This window comes from Piliocolobus tephrosceles, chromosome 6 (assembly GCF_002776525.5).
Source record: "Piliocolobus tephrosceles isolate RC106 chromosome 6, ASM277652v3, whole genome shotgun sequence".
NCBI classification, from domain to species: domain Eukaryota; kingdom Metazoa; phylum Chordata; class Mammalia; order Primates; family Cercopithecidae; genus Piliocolobus; species Piliocolobus tephrosceles.
Window position 1 is genome coordinate 160077575 of NC_045439.1, and position 18686 is coordinate 160096260.

The 18686-nt window shown below is 37.2% G+C and overlaps 1 protein-coding gene across 13 annotated transcripts in view; it reads right to left on the reverse strand.

Annotated features, from left to right (window-relative positions):
* The window catches only part of UBE3A (ubiquitin protein ligase E3A), a 100374-nt gene that overhangs the window by 47446 nt on the left and 34242 nt on the right, over positions 1 to 18686 (reverse strand). The window lies entirely within an intron of this gene.

Sequence of the window (18686 nt, forward strand, 5' to 3'; positions counted from 1 at the left end):
TAGGGGGATCCCTACAATTTTCTAAGTTTTACATCCAGGCAATTGACCAGCTTCTCACAGTAAATATAGGAGAAAAATTCTCAACCCTCAGCAGCGGAGGCAAAGAGAAACGATTTTCAAGTACACCAGAGTATTCTGGTCTTAACAAGGTTTGTCCTCAGGAGAAACTAACCAGAGCCTGACCTGCTGGTGTTGTAGCAAAGCCAAAATGATGTGGGGGAAGAGAACCCAACTCCACGCCATTATAGCTATCTTGTTCTGTCTAAGGGAATGGGGGCAGGGGGTGGGACTGAGAAACACTTGTGAAATTCACAGTCCAGAGGCATAAGCTCACTAAAAGACTGACCTAATCATAAGACTACAGAACTCTTCTCCTCTTCCTACACCTTATAACCACACATTACTAAAGGCTCATTTACAACAGTTCCTTTTATCTAGTACATCGTGTCCAAGCTATCAAGAAAAAAATTACAGGGCATAATAAAAGGTAAAAAACAAGCATCAGGACCAAATACAGCAGGGATTTGGAATTATCAAACTGGGAATCTAAAACAACCATGATTAATATGCTAAGGGCCCTAACAAATTGAGTAAACAACATGTTAAAAAAGAAAAAGGAGAGATGAAAATCCTAAGAAAGAACCAAAAGGAAATGCTAGAGATAATACAAAAACAAAAACAAAAACAAAAAACAGAACACTGTAAGAGAAATGAAGAATGCCTTTGATGGGCTTGTTAGTAGGCTGGGCATGGATGAAGAATCTCTGAGCTTGAAAATATATGCCAAAAAACTACATCTGGGCATAAAACGTTGTTAACTACAGAAATTCAAGGATAAGAAAAAAATCTGAAGTAAGCCAGAGGGAAAAAAATCACTTTACCCATAGAGGAAAAAAAGAAAAAAAAGAAAAAATACATGTGACTTCCTACAAGAAAAAGAGTGGGGTGAAATATTTATAGTGTTGAGAGAAAAAATTCATAAACCTAGCACTCTACCTTGTGAGATTATTACTCAAAAGTTAAACTGAAATCTATATATACAGAGCATCAAAAGAAGGAAACACTGAAAGTAAAATAAAACCTTTTATTTTTCTTATACTTAATTATCTAACAAATAAGAATTTGTTCAAAATAATGTCAACAATTGTGCTTACGCATACAGACGCTCCTAAACTTACTTATTGGGTTGTGTCCCGCTAATGCCATTATAAAGTGAAAATATCATGAAAACACAACTTATCCAAATTTGTGGGATACAGTGAAAGCAGTACTTAGAAAGAAACATACAACACTGATGCATTTATTAGAAAAGAATGATCTAGGCCAGGCGTGGTGGCTCACGCCTGTAATCCCACCACTCTGGGGGGCTGAGGTGGGTGGATCACGAGGTCTGGAGTTCAAGACCAGCCTGGCTAACACACTGAAACCCCGTCTCTACTAAAAATACAAAAAAAAAAAAATCAGCCGGGCGTGGTGGCGGGTGCCTATAGTCCCAGCTACTCGGGAGGCTGAGGCAGGAGAATGGAGTGAACCCGGGAGGCGGAGCTTGCAGTGAGCCGAGATCCTGCCACTGCACTCCAGCCTAGGCGACAAAGTGAGACTCCGTCTCAAAAAAAAACAAAAACAAAAAAAAAAAAAAGAAAGAAAAGAATGATCTAAAAATCAATTATCTGAGCTACCACCTTATGAAACTAGAAGAAGCAAATTAAATCCAAACAGAAGTAATAAAAATTAGAGCAGAAATCAATGAAATTGAAAACAAAGAGAAAAATCAAAGAAATCAAAAACTGGTTCTCTGAAAAGATCAATAAAATCAGTAAGCCGCTAGTCAGGCTAACTAAGAAAAAGAGACAAAGGACAAAATAACTAATATCAGAATGAAAAGAGTACACATCATTACAGATCTCATGGGCATTAAAAGCATAATCAAGGGATATTATGAACAACTTTATGGCCACAAATTTGGTAACCTAGACGAAATGAAACAATTCCTTAAAAGACACAATCTATTAGAACTCTAAGGAGAAATAATCTTGATTAAAAAGCGTATATTATAGAAATTAAATATGTAATTAATAACGTTCTAAAAGAGAAGGCATCAGACCCAGATGGATTCTCTGATGAATTCTACTAAACATTTAAGGAAGAAACCACACCAATTCTCTACAATCTCTTTCAGAAGACAGAAACAAAGGGGATGCTCCTATCTCATTGTATGAAGTCAGTCAGCATTACTCTAATACCCAAACCAGACAAAGACATTATCAGAAAACTACAGACCAATATTTGTCATGAACAAAGATGCAAAAATCGTAAACAAGTATTAGCAAACTAAAAACAACAAATTTCTCCACCAGCACAAAGTAGGATTTATCCCAGGTATGCAAGACTGGTTCAATATTGGAAAATCAATTAATGCAATTCACCATATCAACAGACTAAAGAAAAAAAAAAATCACATGACCATACCAACAGATGGAGAGAAGTATATGACAAAATTTAAAACCCACTCGTGATAGAAACTAGTAAACTAGGAATAGAGGGAACACCTTCAACTTGATAAAGAACGTTTACAAAAAACATACAGCTAACATCATCCTTAATGATGAGAAACTAGAAACTTTCTCACTAAGATCAGGAACAAGACAGGAATATCCTCACCTCACCACTTCATACTGGAAGTCCTAGCTAATACAGTAAGACAAGCAAAGGAAATAAAGGGTATACTAACTGGGAACAACAACAAAAAAAATGCCTTTGTTTGTAGATGAAATGACTGTATGTGTAGAACAGATACAGGAATTTGAAAAAAAGAAAAACAACAAAAACCTCCTGGAACTAATAAGTGATTATAGCAAAGCTGCAGGATGCAAGGCTCATATAAAAAAGTTAATAGCTTTCCGGTAAACCAGCAACAAATAAGTTGAATTTGAAATTAAAAACACAATTATCATTTTACATTAGTGTGTCCCAAAATGAAATACTTAAGTACAGATCTAACAATATGAGGAAAAATTTTTTAGAACTCTGATGAAAGAAATCAAAGAACTAAATAAGGAAGAGCCATTCCATGACCCAGAAGAGCCAACTCAATATTGACAGAAAAAGTCAGATGGACACTACTGACTTCAAGATTTACTGTAAAGCTCCAGTTGTCAAGATGGCGTGCTACGGACAAAAGAACTGACAAAACAGATCAACGAAATAGAGAGCCCAGAAATGGACCCACATAGTCAAAGGAGCAATGGCAGTATTTGACAAAGAGGCAAAGGCAATACAATGAAGAAAATAGTCTTTTTCAATAAACAGTGGTAATAACTGAACATCCACATGCAAAAAAAAAAAGAGTCTAGACACAGGTCTTACACCCTTCACAAAAATAAACTCAAAAATAAGCCAGAGAATTAAAGGTAAAACTCAAAACTATAAAACTCCTAGAGGATAACATAGGAGAAAATCTAGATCCTGGGTTTGGTGATGACTTTTTAGATACGGCAACAAAGGTACCAACCATGAAACAAAGAATTGATAAGCTAGACTTCATTAAAATTGTCTACTTGTTTCTTAAAAATTGTTGTGTCTTTTGCAAAAGACAATGTCAAGAGTATGAAAAGACAAGCCACAGATAGGGAGGAAATATCTGCGAAAGACATATCTGATAAAGAACTATTAACTAAAATGTGTAAGGAGGTTGGGCGTGGTGGCTTACAACGCAGCACTTTGGGAGGCCAAGGTGGGTGGATCACCTGAGGTCAGGAGGTTGAGACCAGCGTGGCTAACATAGTGAAAACCCGTCTCAACTAAAAATACAAAAATTAGCCAGGTGTGGGGGTGCACGCCTATAATCCCAGCTATTTGGGAGGCTGAGGCAGGAGAATCACTTGAACCCAGGTGGCAGAGGTTGCAGTGAGCTGAGATTGTGCCACTACACTGCAGCCTGGGTGACAGAGCAAGGCATCGTCTCAATAGACAGACAGACAGACAGACAGATACAGTGTAAGGAACTATTAAAATTCCACAAGAAAACAAACAACCCAATTAGAAAATGGGACAACAACCTTAACAGACACCTCACCAAAGATATGCAGATGTCAATTCAGCATATGAAAAGATGCCTCACACATCATACGACATCAGAGAAACATAAATCAAAATTATAAGATACACACCTATCAGAATGGCCAAAAATCACAACAGTGATAACACCAAATACTGGTGAAGATGTAGAGCAACAGAGACACTCGCTCATTGCTGGTGAAAAATGTAAAAGGATAGAGTCATATTAGAAGACAGTTTGGACATTTCCTACAAAACTAAACACTTTTGCCATAAGATCCAGCAAATGCACTCCCTGGTATTTACACAAAGTCACTGAAAACCTAAGTCCATACAAAAACCTGCACACCGATATTTACAGCAGTTTTATTCATAATTAGCAAAATGTGGAAGCAACCACAACAATGTCCTTCATTAGGTGAATATTCATTCACAAACTGTCATATGTCCAGAAAATGGAAAAAGAGAGGTACCTATGAAGACATGGAAGAAACTTTAATCCATATTAGTAAGTAAAAATAGTCATGATGAAAAGGCTATATACTGCATGATTACAAGTATATAATATGCTGGAAAAGGTAAAGCTACAGACACAGTAAAAGGACTGGTGATTGCCAAGGAGTGGGAGGGAAGGAAAGATAAATAGGCAGAACACAGAGGATTTTGGGGCAGTGAAAACATTCTGTATGATACTATAATGGTGGATACATGTCATTATACTTTGTTCAATGCCACAGAATGTACAGCACTAAGAACGATCCCTAATATAAACTACGGACTTTGGGTAATTATGATATATCAATATAGGCTCATCAGAAAGACATGTACCACTCTGATGGGAGATGGGCACTGACTATGAGAGAATCTATACATGTGTGGAAGGAGGTACAGGGGAAATCTCTGTACCTTCCTCTCAATTCTGTGAACCTAGAACTCCTGTAAAAAAAAATATATATATATATATTTTTTTTTTTAAATAGAATACATACGATCCAGTAATCCAACACCTGGGTATACTCCCAAATGTGTTAAAAACAGGTTCTCAAAAAAATGTTTGTACACCCATGTTTATTTCAACATTACAATATTCAAGAAGTGGAAGCAACCTAAACATCCATCAACAAATGGTTAAAGAAAATGTGGTACACATATATAACAAAATGTTATTCAGCCTAAAAAAACAAAAAGAAAGAAATCCTGCAATATGCTACAACATAAATGAACCTTGAGGACATTATGCTATGTGAAATAGTCCAGTCAACAAAAGACAAATACATAATGATTCCAATTATATGAAGTAACTAAAATAGTCAAATTTTAGAGGCAAAAAGTAGAAGGGTATTTGCCAAGGAATAGGAAGAAGGGGGAAAAGAAGAGTTGTTCAATGAATGTAGTTTCTGTTTTACACGATGAAAAAGTTCTAGAGATCTGCTGCACAACAATGTGCACACAGTTAACCACAATTGTACTATACACTTCAAATCATTAATATCGTCCAGTTTGTTGTTTTTGACAATTTTTAAAAATCTACCCCATTTTTTTCTTTACCTCTTATATAAAATGATAAAAACCTGTTTTATCCTAATCAATTATTTTATGACTACTGCTCCCCAGAGAAAAAATAACATGTGAAATACTACTACTTATCCATCTCCTGGGTCTGAGCAGTACATGTCAGGAACAAGAGGGAACTGTAGCTGGAAGACAGTAGAGGGGCCGTAGGACAAGTCTCAAAGAGAAGGAAGAAAAGGCACAAAGAAAGAAAACAAGTTTAAGATAGTAGGAAAGCATTCAAAGACTGCAACCTGAGATAAGGGGTTTTCACTAAAGGTTTTGGGGTAAAACAGTTTGAGTTGGCATGCCTGTAGACATGGAAAGCAGCAGTGATGCAAAGGTGAACATTACTGTAGATAAAACAGATGGGAATTTGAGTTGCTAGGGAGTGAGGGGTTAATCAGATAAATAAAGATGGCAGCAGATTTGGGCAAGAGTGAAGAAGAGTTTAAGTTCAGGTATCAGTCTTTAAAAACCGAGAAGAAACTGAGAGCTCACTAAAGGCAGATAGAGGATGACACAACCAGAAGGCATAAGCTTCAAAGGAGCAGGGATTTTTATGCTGAGCGAGTAACAGGAATAGTTGAAAGCAGCAGTGGAGAACACGAAAAACATACTGTGTGGGAGAAGAACATGTCCAGAGCTTACTGTACCTATAACCTAGCTTCTGTAACTGGAAATGAAGAATCTGCTCTAGACAGGTCATCACTTTTCACTACTTACTTTACTTGGCCTTCCTAAGAAATATAGACCTTTTGGAAATCATTGACTTTTGTTTTGGGTCTAGGACACTATTTCTTGGTTTCCTCCCTCCTCTCTGGCTGTTTTTCAGAGACTTCGCTTCCAAATCTAGAGACATTTGTATTCTCCAGGGATCAGCTATTAGATAGTTTCTCTTTTAAATTTCCCTTTGGACAGTTTCATCTTCTTTCAAGGATTGAGCAATAACTAAATGACTTCCAAATGTCTACTTCAGTATAAATTCTGCTTGTCAGGCTACATAAAATGGGCTCTTCCAGGAATTATAATGTTTAAAGAAAGAGAAAGTCACATGATTTCAATATGACAGAGATGACTACAGAGGAATAGCAATAAAAAGAGAGGCAACTTAGCAGAGGTGAATCACAAAAGATGACTAGGAGCTGATGACACTAAGGGTGGGAAGAATGTTTCAGAGAGAGGAAAATGAGTAAAAGCACAGGGACATGAGAACATGGTATTATAAGACAATTCCAAGCACTTCAAGAGCCTAAAGTTCAAGAAAAGTTTCAAAAATATGAAAATGGAGAGGCAGGGAGAAGCCAGATCATGGAAGACCTCACAAGCCATGATAAGTAATTCTTTTTTTAGTCAAAAGAGGAGTAATCTAATAAAAGCTAAAGACCTTCTCCTCATAAAAACACATGCACACTTCAGGAGTGCACATGCAGTCTTCCAGAAGATTCGTAACCCACTATATTCATAAACCATTAGATAAGAACTAAAACACAAGGAGTCACTGAAGGGTTTTAAGCAGCTAAGTGGCTGATAAAATATGCTTTTCCAATAACTGAAACCAAAGTGGGCAAAACTGGAGGCAAGCAATCCAGTTAGGTGATGACTACTGTAATAGTCCGGACAAAGAATGTAGTAGTAGCAAGAAAAAAAAAAAAGATGAAATTGACCCAGGAAGTATTTAAAATAAGTAATTTGTAAGAGGTAAATAAGCTGGAAGAGCCAGAGATAATGGGTAGGGTTTCTGGTATGGGCAACAAGATATGCTACAAGCTGAGATGTTAATAAAAACAAGCGTTCATCAGCATGTAGTAAGTAATTTATTTACATTATGTCACTGAATATTCAATTATCTTAAGAGGCAGACAGTAGTTAAAAACAAAGAACTGGTGAATCAAAAAGTTCTGCTAATTTGGGGAAATAGCATCCCTTTTATTTTCATTTATCTCTTTTGGCTTTGATCCTCATTTGTAGCTGACAAGAAGTTCTATGTATTAAAGGTAAACTATTCTCATTAATGTGTCCAAAAATCTCTTGGGAATAATTAACACATAAATAAATTCAAAATTCACATGATTACAAAAATGTTTCCTTAGATAATCTCATAACATAGCCATGTTTTGCTCATTCTACTTTGAGAAGGTTCAGCCAGAAGCAGTTCATCCATTCAACTATCCCTACTGTGAACTAGAAGTATGTTTGCTTACATTTGAAACAGGAGATATGGGTTTATATGATGCTTCATGTGGCAGAAAAGCAGGGCAGACTGTGACTCGTGTCACTCCCACACCTGATGCCTTTCATGGGCTCCTGCGTCTGTCAGAAGAAAGCAAAGGGCCTTAACGTGGTCCTGGCTTTCTACATCCAAATGCATTTTTTTCCACACCTCCCATCAGCTAACTCTACATTACAGCAATACGGAACTTCTTACTACTCAGTGGACTTGCTCTGCTATCTTCTCTGATTACAGGTGTTATTCTTCCTGCCCAGAACACATGATTCTTAGTTATTCCCAATCATCCTCAAGGTTTCAGCTTATATATCACTTTTAAGATGATTAGGTATTCTTCCTCTGTAGTCTCACAGCAACCAGTACCTATTCTCACTATTATATGTTATAACTGCCTATTAATTAAATGGGAGGCTGAGGCATATGACCCAATAACTTATTTACTGTTGTATCCTCAGAACCTAGCAAATTACAGAGCCTCAATAGAGATTTTTCAATATCTCTTCTGATGCTGTCTAGATAACAGTGTCAATTAAACCTATCTTCCTCTAACTATTTGACCTTGTAGGGAAATAGATGTCAGAATACCTCCTGGTTTCTTCAGCATATTGGAAGCATACAAAAGGACCTTCTCAATCTGGAGACCAAGAATATGATATCAGAACCTATAGGAGAGGATTCTGAAAATACGAGAACCACTTATTTGATTAAAGAGATTTACTTCAGAAAATATTTCAAGAAGTCACTTGTCCCATAAATGCTCATAGATGTGTAAGTACACCGAAGTTAGAAGTCATATAGGAAATAAAAGCATCCAAGCTCTATTTCCATGGTCTACTCTGATTAAAAGGCTCAACTCTCCTATCCAATTTGAGATAATCATGTGGATTATGCAGCACAGTGACTTGCTACATGTTAAATGCTCAAAAAGATGATAGGTGTTCTTAGCCACATCCTACGGGCTGGGTACATACTTATTAGTTTACATATATACATAAACTGATCCTAAAAAATTCTTCCTACATTTCTGCAAGAGAATTAAAAAGGCAGAAACAAACATTTTGCATAAATGTACTAGCTTCATTCTTTCATGTAGGAAGTACTTACTGACTACCTACTGTATGCCAGGCACTGTCATTAGGCTTCCATTCTACTGGTAAAGAAGCAAAACAACAAAGAAATCAATATGCAAGAAGTCAAATGACATTAAATCCCACAAAGAAAAATGCAGCAAGGTAAGGGGAATGTAGAAGATTGAACCTGATCATTCTTTGATGCAGCTGGTCAGGAAAAGCATCATTTGAGCAGAGAGCTCTCTCTGAATCAAGTGAGCAAGGAAGCCACATGGATTATCACAGAGAATGGTCACAGGGTCACTGACAATAGTTATGAGACTTAAGATGACAAGGATACAGTCACTGTAGACAGAGATGAGCAAGTTAGGTAGAGAGATCACAGAAGTGAAAGGAAGCCAGTTCATACAGGGCCATGTAAATCTCCAGATTTTACTTTTAAGATGGGACGCCTCTGAAAAGTTCTGAGCATAATAAATAACATGGTTTAACTCAGATTTTAAAAACATCATTCTGGCTGCTACTAGAGAATACACTGTAAAGTGCAAGACTCCTGGGAAACAATTTCTTTCTTTTGCCAAAAGATGATGCCTTTAAATAGGGTAAACAGAAGTATAATTGTTTAAAAAAACATGAGGTATGGGTATTTCGAAGGTGTAGCCAACAAGATTTACCAATAATTTGAGTATGTGACATAGAGAAATTAAAAGATGCTTCCAAGGCTTTTGGTTGCACAGGAGGGAAAAAGAGCTGTTACTGACTGAGACGGCAAAACATTATGAGAGACGTAGGTTTGGGAGGATGAAAATCAGGAGCTCCACTTAGGACATGTTAAGTTTGAGAATGAGACTTAACTGTTGGATAAAGGAGTCTGCAGTTCAGAGGGCAAGAGCTGGTGATGGAAATAGGAGAGTTGTCAAAGCGTAGATTCAAAGCTCTAACCTAGAGAGAAAGAATAAAAACGTCCCCAGGACTGGGTCCGGGGGCATTTCTGACATTTACAGTAAACTGAACATTTATTAAAACTAACTTGCTTTACTGAACCATAAATCACTTGCTGTATTTACCCCTGCTCCATTTATAGTTATACACCTGAAAACATAGCCTTAGTGTTAGAGGTAAAGAGTAAATACCAAACGTAAAAAATCCAATCTGGTAGGGTGCAGCGGCTCACGCCTGTAATCCCAGCACTCTGGAAGGCCGAGGCAGGCAGATCACGAGGTCAGGAGTTTGAGACCAGCCTGGCCAATACGGTCAAACTCCATCACAAAAAAAAAAAAAAAAAAAAAAATCTGAAGTTACTGAGAAACTGATATGAAATCATTAAGAAAATTAAGGGGTCTAAATTAATACATACAAAGAGATCCCACAACATGGTTTTTATAAATTTAAACAAAATCCATGGCCAGGCACGGTGGCTCACGTATGTAATCCCAGCACTTTGTGAGGCCAAGGCAGGAGGATTACTTTGGGGCCAAGACTTCAAGACCAGCCTGGGCAACATAGTGAGACCCTGTCTCTACAGAAAAAAAAAAAAAAAATTAATGTTTTAGCCTGGCATGGTGGTATGTGCCTGTAGTCCCAACTACTCAGGAGGCCGAGGCACGAGGATCACTTGAGCCCAGGAATTCAAAGTTGTAGTGAGCTCTGATCACACCACTGCACTCCAGCTCTGTCACTTATGACAGAGCAAGACACTGTCTCAAACAACAAGCAAACAAAACAAAAAACTAAAGTAAATCCAGGTAAAATAAACATACAAATAAATGAAAAGATCTGGGTTATTGCATTAGTTCTGTTTCAAGGCTTAACCACAAAATGGTGTCCAGTTGTTAAAAATATTTGCTTAAGGAGTATTGATTTTTTTTTATTATGCTCTTCTACGTCCTAGGAAATCGGCAACACTAAGAATTCCTAAAAACAAACAGGAGTGTTCTTTAAGTGTATATAAATTATTATTTAAGGTGCATTCAAGGCGTTCCTTAGTTAAATTAAAATATCAAATGCATGTCAAAGTACACAAAAAAAATCATGCTTCAACAAATGTGGGATGTTGCCATTAATGGACAGTTAGTTCTTAGGTAAAACCAAGAATCCTTCATTACCTATTCTGTAAATTAGGACAAATACTATTAAGGTATTAGGTTGGTACAAAAGTAATTGAACAAAGCCGGACCTACTCACCTCACTGAAAGTGCTGCCTGGCTATAGTCTCTAGATACAGGAATGTGAGAAATGGTAGCAGCCTTGAAGGCTTAGAGCTATATTCTCATACCAATTATGGCTAGAAACTTAAACAGCTCTACTGAGACATTATGGGAGGTCTAATTTCCTGTTACTCTACTTTAACACAGCCAAGTAAAACCGTAAGACAGCTTGCTTAATTCAACAAGGACTGAATGCCAGAGTGTCACCTGGAAACTTGTGACAAATAATCATGCCTCACACATTCATCCTTGGTTTTTACTACCAAATGCAAGCTTCATCTATCCTCTTCCATTCTAAACTTGACTCATCCTCCTAACCTCTTCCAGAAAGATCTCTAGAAACCCAGAGTCTTTCTGAAGACCCACAGGCTGTCCCCCATCTTCAACTACTTTACATAATGGCCCCTCAACTTCTTAGCTTTCAGGAAAGCCTGGCTCTTCCCTGAAGGCACGGCCTATCATGCAACCCTTTTATGTGACTCCTAAAACCCAAGTCCACCATTATTCTTCTAATTCTCTGTATTAAAAATAAACAAAAAAATTCCCTGTATTAAAAGCAAACAACAACAACAAAAAACTTGTAATTTGAAACTCACGTCATTTAACTGAATGCCTTCTCTTTCTCTCTGTTCTGGTCAACTAAACCCACATATTTAAGCCTCCACTTTGCCCCCAGTTACATCATCAGCAAAGTGACTTCAATGTCTCTGTACATGGTTCTATACCAATACTCTAGGCCCCCAAAATATCTGCCTTTCTAATTTTGAGTTATCTTCACCCCCTCATTTCAGCAAATCACTCCTTTGTCTTTGTTAGACATATTAAAACCTCTGATAATGATCATCTCAGCTATCTTTATAACAGTCTCACTCATACTCATATCCCCTTTCACCTATCACGACACCAGGTTTGGTGACAAATAAAAATGATACATATTTGGGAGGCTGAGGTAGGAGAATCATTTGAACCCAGGAGGCAGAGGATGCAGTGAGCAAAGATCATGCGTGCTACTACACTCCAGCCTGGGTGACAAAGCAAGACTCCATCTCAAAAAAAAAAAGAAAAAAAAGATACATACTTATTGTATATACATGATGTTCCAAAATATGTATACATTGTGGAATGGCTAGATCAAGCTAATTAATACATGCAATACCTCATATACTTACATATTACGGTAGAACATTTAAAATCTACTCTTAGTGATTTCCAAGAATACACTGTTACTAACTAGTTTCCATGTTGTACAACAGATACCTTGAACAAATTCCTCGTAATTGAAATTTTGTGTCCTCTGACCAACATCTCTGCAACCCAGTCCCTCTACCCCTAGCCCCTGGTAACCACCATTTTACATCTCTGAGTTAAGATTCCACATTTAAGAGAGATGTAGTATTTGCCTTTCTGTGGCTGGCTTACTTTACACAATGCCCTCCAGGTTCATCCCTGCTGTCACAGATGACAGCATTTCCTCCTTTTTATGGCTGAAGTGTATTCCACTGTGTATATATACCACATTTTCTTTATCCATGAACATTTAGGCTGATGCTGTATCATGGGTATTGCAAACAATACTGAAAGGAACATGGGAGTACAGATCTCTTCAGCACACTGATTTCATTCTTTGATATATATATACACATCCAAGTGTGACTGCTGAATCATATGGTAGTTCTATTTTTTAATTTCTAAGCAAACTTCATGCTACTTTCCATAAATGCTGTACTTATTTACATTCCTACCATGTGCAAGATATCTCGTCTCCAAATCCTCATCATACTTTTAACAGCCATTCTAACGGCCATTTGAATGTCTTATTTTGAGAAATGTCTATTCAAGTCCTTTGTCCATTTCTTAACTGAGGTGCTCACTATTGAGATGTCTGAGTTCCTTATATATTTTGCATATTAATCCCTTAACAGATATATGGTTTGCAAATACTGTCTTCCATTCTGTGAGCTGTTTTTTCATTCTGTAGATTTTTTTCTTTTTGCCATGCAGAAGCTTTTTAGTTTGATGTGATCTCATTCATCTTTTATTTTTGTTGCCTGTGATTTGGGGTCATATCCAAAAAAAATCACTGTCCACACCAATGTCATGTACATTTCTCCTATATTCTGGTAGTTCTACAGTTGCAGGTCTTACTTTTAAGACCTTAATCCATTTTAACTTGAATTTGGTATATGATGTGACATACAGGTCTGATTTCATTCTCCTGCATGTAGATATTCCGTTTTCCCAACATCGCCTATTGAACAGACTTCCGTTTCCCTGCTGTGTTCTTCGCACCTTGTCCAAAATCAACTGACAGTTCGCGAATTTATTTCTATGGTCTCCATTCTGTTCTATGGGTCGATGTGTCTGTTTCTTTTGTTTTGTTTTTAAAAGACAGGGTCTTACTTTGTCATCCAGGCTGCAGTGCAGTGATGCAATCACAGTTCACTGTAACCTCGAGCTCCCGAGCTCTAGCAATCCTCCTCCTTCAGCCTCTCAGGTAGCTAGGACTACGGATACACAGCACCATGTCTGGCTTTAAAATTTTTTTTTTTTTTGTAGAGACAGGGTCTCACTATGTTGCCCAGGCTGCTCTCAAACTCCTGGTTTCAAGTAGTCCTTCTGCCTCAGCCTCCCCGAGTGCTGGGATACACGTGTGATCAACTGTGCCCAGCCTGCGTGTCTACTTCTATGTGACTACCGTGCTGTTGTAATTACTGTAGCTTTCTACTATATTTTGAAATCAGATAGTGTGATGTCTCCAGCTTTGTTCTTTTTACTCATGACAGCTTTGCCTATTTAGGATCTTATGTGGTTCCATATAAATTTTAGCACTGTTTTCTAGTTCTGTGAAATTTAACATTGGAATTTTGTTAAGGATTGCATTAAAACTGTAGATTGCTTTGGATAATAGAAACATTTTACAATATTAATTCTTCCAATCCATAAACACAAGATAACTTTCTATTTATTTGTATCTTCTTCTATTTCTTTAATCAATGCTACATAGTTTTCAACTATTTGGTTAAAGTTATTTCTAAGTACAATTATCCCTCGGTATCTGCTGGATATTGGTTCCAGGATCTCCCATAGATACCAAAATCCATGGATGCTCAAGTCCATTATATAAAATGGTATAGTATTTGCATACAACCTATACACATCCTCTTGTATGCTTTAAATCATTACTTAGTACCTAATACAACACAAATGCTACGTAAATAGTTGCTATACTGAACAGTATTTTTTATTGTTGTATTTTTTTCTCAAACATTTTCATCCAAATGTGGATTCAATTTGCAAATGTAGAACCACCGACACTGGGAGCCACTGCATGTTTTGTTTTTGGTACCTATTATAAATGGAACTGTCTTCTTGATTTCTCTTTTGGATAATTTGTGATTAATGTACAGAGATTCTACTGATTTTTGTATCTTGATTTTGTATCTTACAAATTTACTGAATTTGTTTATCAGTTCTGATAGTTCTCTGGTGGAGTCTTTAGGGTTTTTTATATACAAGATCATGTCATCTTCAAACAGGTGCAACAATGTCTTCCTTTCCTACTGGGATGCCTTTTCTTTCTCTTGCCCAATTGCTCACGCAAGCACTTCCAGTACTGTGTTGAACAGAAATGGCATTCTCGTTTTCTTCCTAATCTCAAAAGAAAAGCTTTCAACTTTTCAACATTCAGTATAATGCTAGCAGTGGATTTGTCAATATGGCCTTTATTTTATAGAGGTATATTCCTTCTATATTTAATTTGTGAGAGCTTTTAGCACAAGAGAACGCTGAATTCTGTCAAATGCTTTTTCTCAATTATCTATTGAGATGATCATACGGTTTTGGCCTTTGTTCTCCTAATGTGGTGTACCACATTTTATGGATTCAGCTCTGTTGGATAATCCTTTTACCCTTGAGGTAAATCCCATGTGATCACAGTAAATCATCCTTTTAATACGCTGTTGAATTTAGTTATTATTTTCTTCAGAATTTCTGCATCTAAATTAAGAATACAGGTCTGTAATTTTCTTATCCTGGAGAATTCTTGTTTGGCTTTGGTATCCAGGTAATGTTCATCTCCCAAAATGAGTCTGAAAGTATTCCCTCTTCTTAAATTTCTCATAAAATTTTGAGAACAATTTGTACTAGTTCTTCTCTAAATGTCTGCTAGAATTCAGCTGTAATGTCACCAAGTCTTGGGCTTCCTTTGGTGGGACGATTATATAGGAAGGATTATAACTGATACAATCCTTGTCACTGGACTGTTCAAATTTTTAATTTCATGACTAGGACTGGGCAAGTCTAGGAATTTATCCGTTTCTTCTATGGTAATTAATCTGTTGGCATATAATTGTTCAGTCTCTTACGATCCTTTTATTTCTTGTACTTCTCTGGTATCAGCTGCAATGGGTCCTCTTTCATTTCTGATTTAACTTGAGTCATCTCTTTTTTTCTTAGTCTAGCTAAAGACTTGTTGCTTTCATCATCAAAAAACACAACTCTTAATTTTTTTGATCCTGAGTCATCTTTTTCCTTAGTCTAGCCAAATAACCTGTCTTTTAAGTTCAGATTCTTTTGTCTGTTTGCTCAATTCTACTTTTAATGCTCTTTTGCATTTTTCATTCAATTTATTGCATTTTCAGCTTCAGAATTCGTTTTTTACAAAATAATTTCAATCTTGAAATTTCTCATTTTGATTGCTTTCCTGATTTTGTTGAATTGTTTATCTGCATTTTCTTGAAATTCATTGATCTTCCTTAAACAATTACCTTGAATTCTTTGTCAGGCAGTTCATATATCTCCATTTATTTATGGTTGGTTCAGGTGCCTTATTGTGTTCCTTTGACTGGTGTCACATTTCCCTGACTGTTCTTGATCCTTATAGTCATATGTTGGCACCTGCACATTTGAAGAAGCTGAGACTTGTTCCAGTCTTTGCAGAGTGACTTTATCGGGGAAAGTCCTTCACCAGTTGGCCTGTCCAGAGATCATGCAGCCTGAGTCCACAGGGGCTGGCCTGGAGTCTGGGTCTGCCGGACAGGTCCTGCAGCCTTGGTACACAGGTGCTGGCCTGGCATCCTGGTCTACTAGAGTGAGCCTGAACCCTGGGTCTGCAAGGACCAGTGTGAAGGCTGGGTAGGTGGGTATTGGCCTAGAATTTGGATCACAAGGGGCTGGCCAAGTACTGGGTATGAACCCTTGTTCTGCAGGGATGTGAGGCCACAGGGGCCGATCTAGAGGGCAGGGCTACAGGGACCAGCCTAGCACTAGACAGGCTTGGCGTCTAGGGCTATGGGATCCAGCCTGGTGCCGGGGTGGGCCTGTAGTCTTGGTTTATGGGTATTGACTTGAAATCTGGGACCATAGGGGCCTGCCTAGCACTGAGTTTTACTGGGGCAAGTTCAATGTTAGGGTCTAAGTCTGGTGTACACTTCCCCTCCTTCCTCCAGGTGGACAGTATCTCTCTCCATGATGGGCTGTCAGGGACTGAGGGAGGTGTGATGCAAGTAATGTAAAACTGTCCTTCTTACCCTTTTCAATGTGTCTTTTCTTATTTGTGTGGCACATTCAGGTAATCTCTCATCTGGTTTCTTAGCTCTTATATTTTTGTGTGTGGATAGTTGTTCAAATTGATGGTTCCACAATGAGATGGGTGCTGCAAAATGCCAGTCTGCCATCTTGCTGTTATCGAGACCTCAGGCTTTTCTTAAAACAACTCAACACTTTAGTCTTGCATCCCAACCTTCCCAATCATGGCCATCATCAACAGCATATGAATTCAAATACTCCAATGTTAACATCTTATGCACATGCCACTAGTGATTCTGTTTCATCAGCTCTGCTAATATCCAACCCTAAAATACCATGCAAAATCTTCTGACTATTGGAGAAAAGTCTTGAAATTTCAAGTGTGATAAGGTCTTTAATCGTAACTAGCCACTCAGTGGAATGAGATTCTCCTAATCTGATATGGTTTCTGATTTCTGGTAGCCAGCCAAGACTCTCAATAACTTTTGATCCACTTCTTCACCCATTCCCCTCAGTAGCTTCCTAAGTTTTCAGTCTTCTCAAAACCTCTAAACAAACCCTTTATTCCACAAAATATTATTAAAAACTATTTCATAAAAAGTTTCGTGGTCACTAACCTACAGTAAGATACTACCTTACACCCACTAGAATGACTACTATTAAAGTACACACACATAAATATGTGATGGCAAGAATGTCGAGAAACTGGACCCCTTGTGCACTAGTGGTAGAAATGCAAAGCTACAATTACTCTGGAAAAGAGTATGGCAGTTTCCCAAAATTTTAAAAATAAAATTACCATATGATCCAACAACTCCACTTCTGGGTATGTATGCAAAACAATTCAAAGCAGGGTCTCAAAAAGATATTTGTACACTCCTGTTCATATAAACATTATCTGTAATAGCTAAAACATGGAAGCAACCTGAGTGCTCATCAACAGGTAAACGGATAAGCAAAATGTGGCATATACATCCAATAAAACATTACTCAGCCTGAAAAAGGAAGCAAATTTTGAAACATGCTAAACATGCTAAACATAGATGAAACTTGAGGACACTGTGAAGTAAAATAAGTCAATCATAAAAGGGCAAAAACTGTATGATTTGCACAAAAACTATATGATGGTACTTAGAGCAGTCAAAATTAGACACAAAGTAGAATAATGGTTGTCAGAGGCTGTGAAGATAAGGAAATGAGGAATTATTGTTTAACGGGTACAGAGTTTCAGTTCTGCAAAATAGTTCTGATGGTGACTGTGCAACAATATTAATATACTTCATACCACTGAGCCAAATACTTAAAAATGGTGAAATGGAAAATTTTACATCATGTGTATTTTACAACTATTTTTTAAAACTTAAATGACAAGTCACATGGCTGAGTCACATAAATTTGAGAAATACATTTTATAGTCATTTCTTGCAGATTCACAACATACACCAGCATTTAAATAGGGTTACAATATTTTCAGTAAGAATATCTTGATTTTTCCAACCTCACCCACAATTACAATTAATATCACACATCCATCTTAACTTCCTTCTTCTAATTTCATTAGATGGGCATCTTTCCTCTTATTCAAGGTCAATCACTACATCTGCATTTTTCTTTCTTTTATATTACCTGTATGAGAGATACACCTGTATTTTTCATTCTAATCCTTACTACTTTGAAAAACTTTGCTTTGATAATTACTACCTCTATTATCTGAAACATCTTTAGTCTTTACAATAAATTCACTAAAGTCTTACTTCATGTTCTCAAGATTTTTTAAATCCAGAAAAATTTATCTTGAATTCCTATTATACCACTGTCATTGTTAAGGTTCTCACTGACTGAACTACCTTACCACCACACGTTTCTCTTCAATCCTTTCTCTGCTGCAAGGTTATTAAAAATACACGTTTGACAAACTTACTACTATCTACCTACTGAGCAATTTCTTTGCTGACTCCCAAATACCTTTCTATCACATCTTATCTTCTTCATTTTCCTACCTCTCAGCTAGCTTATGATCTACAAGTCCTCAACTGCCTATTGTCC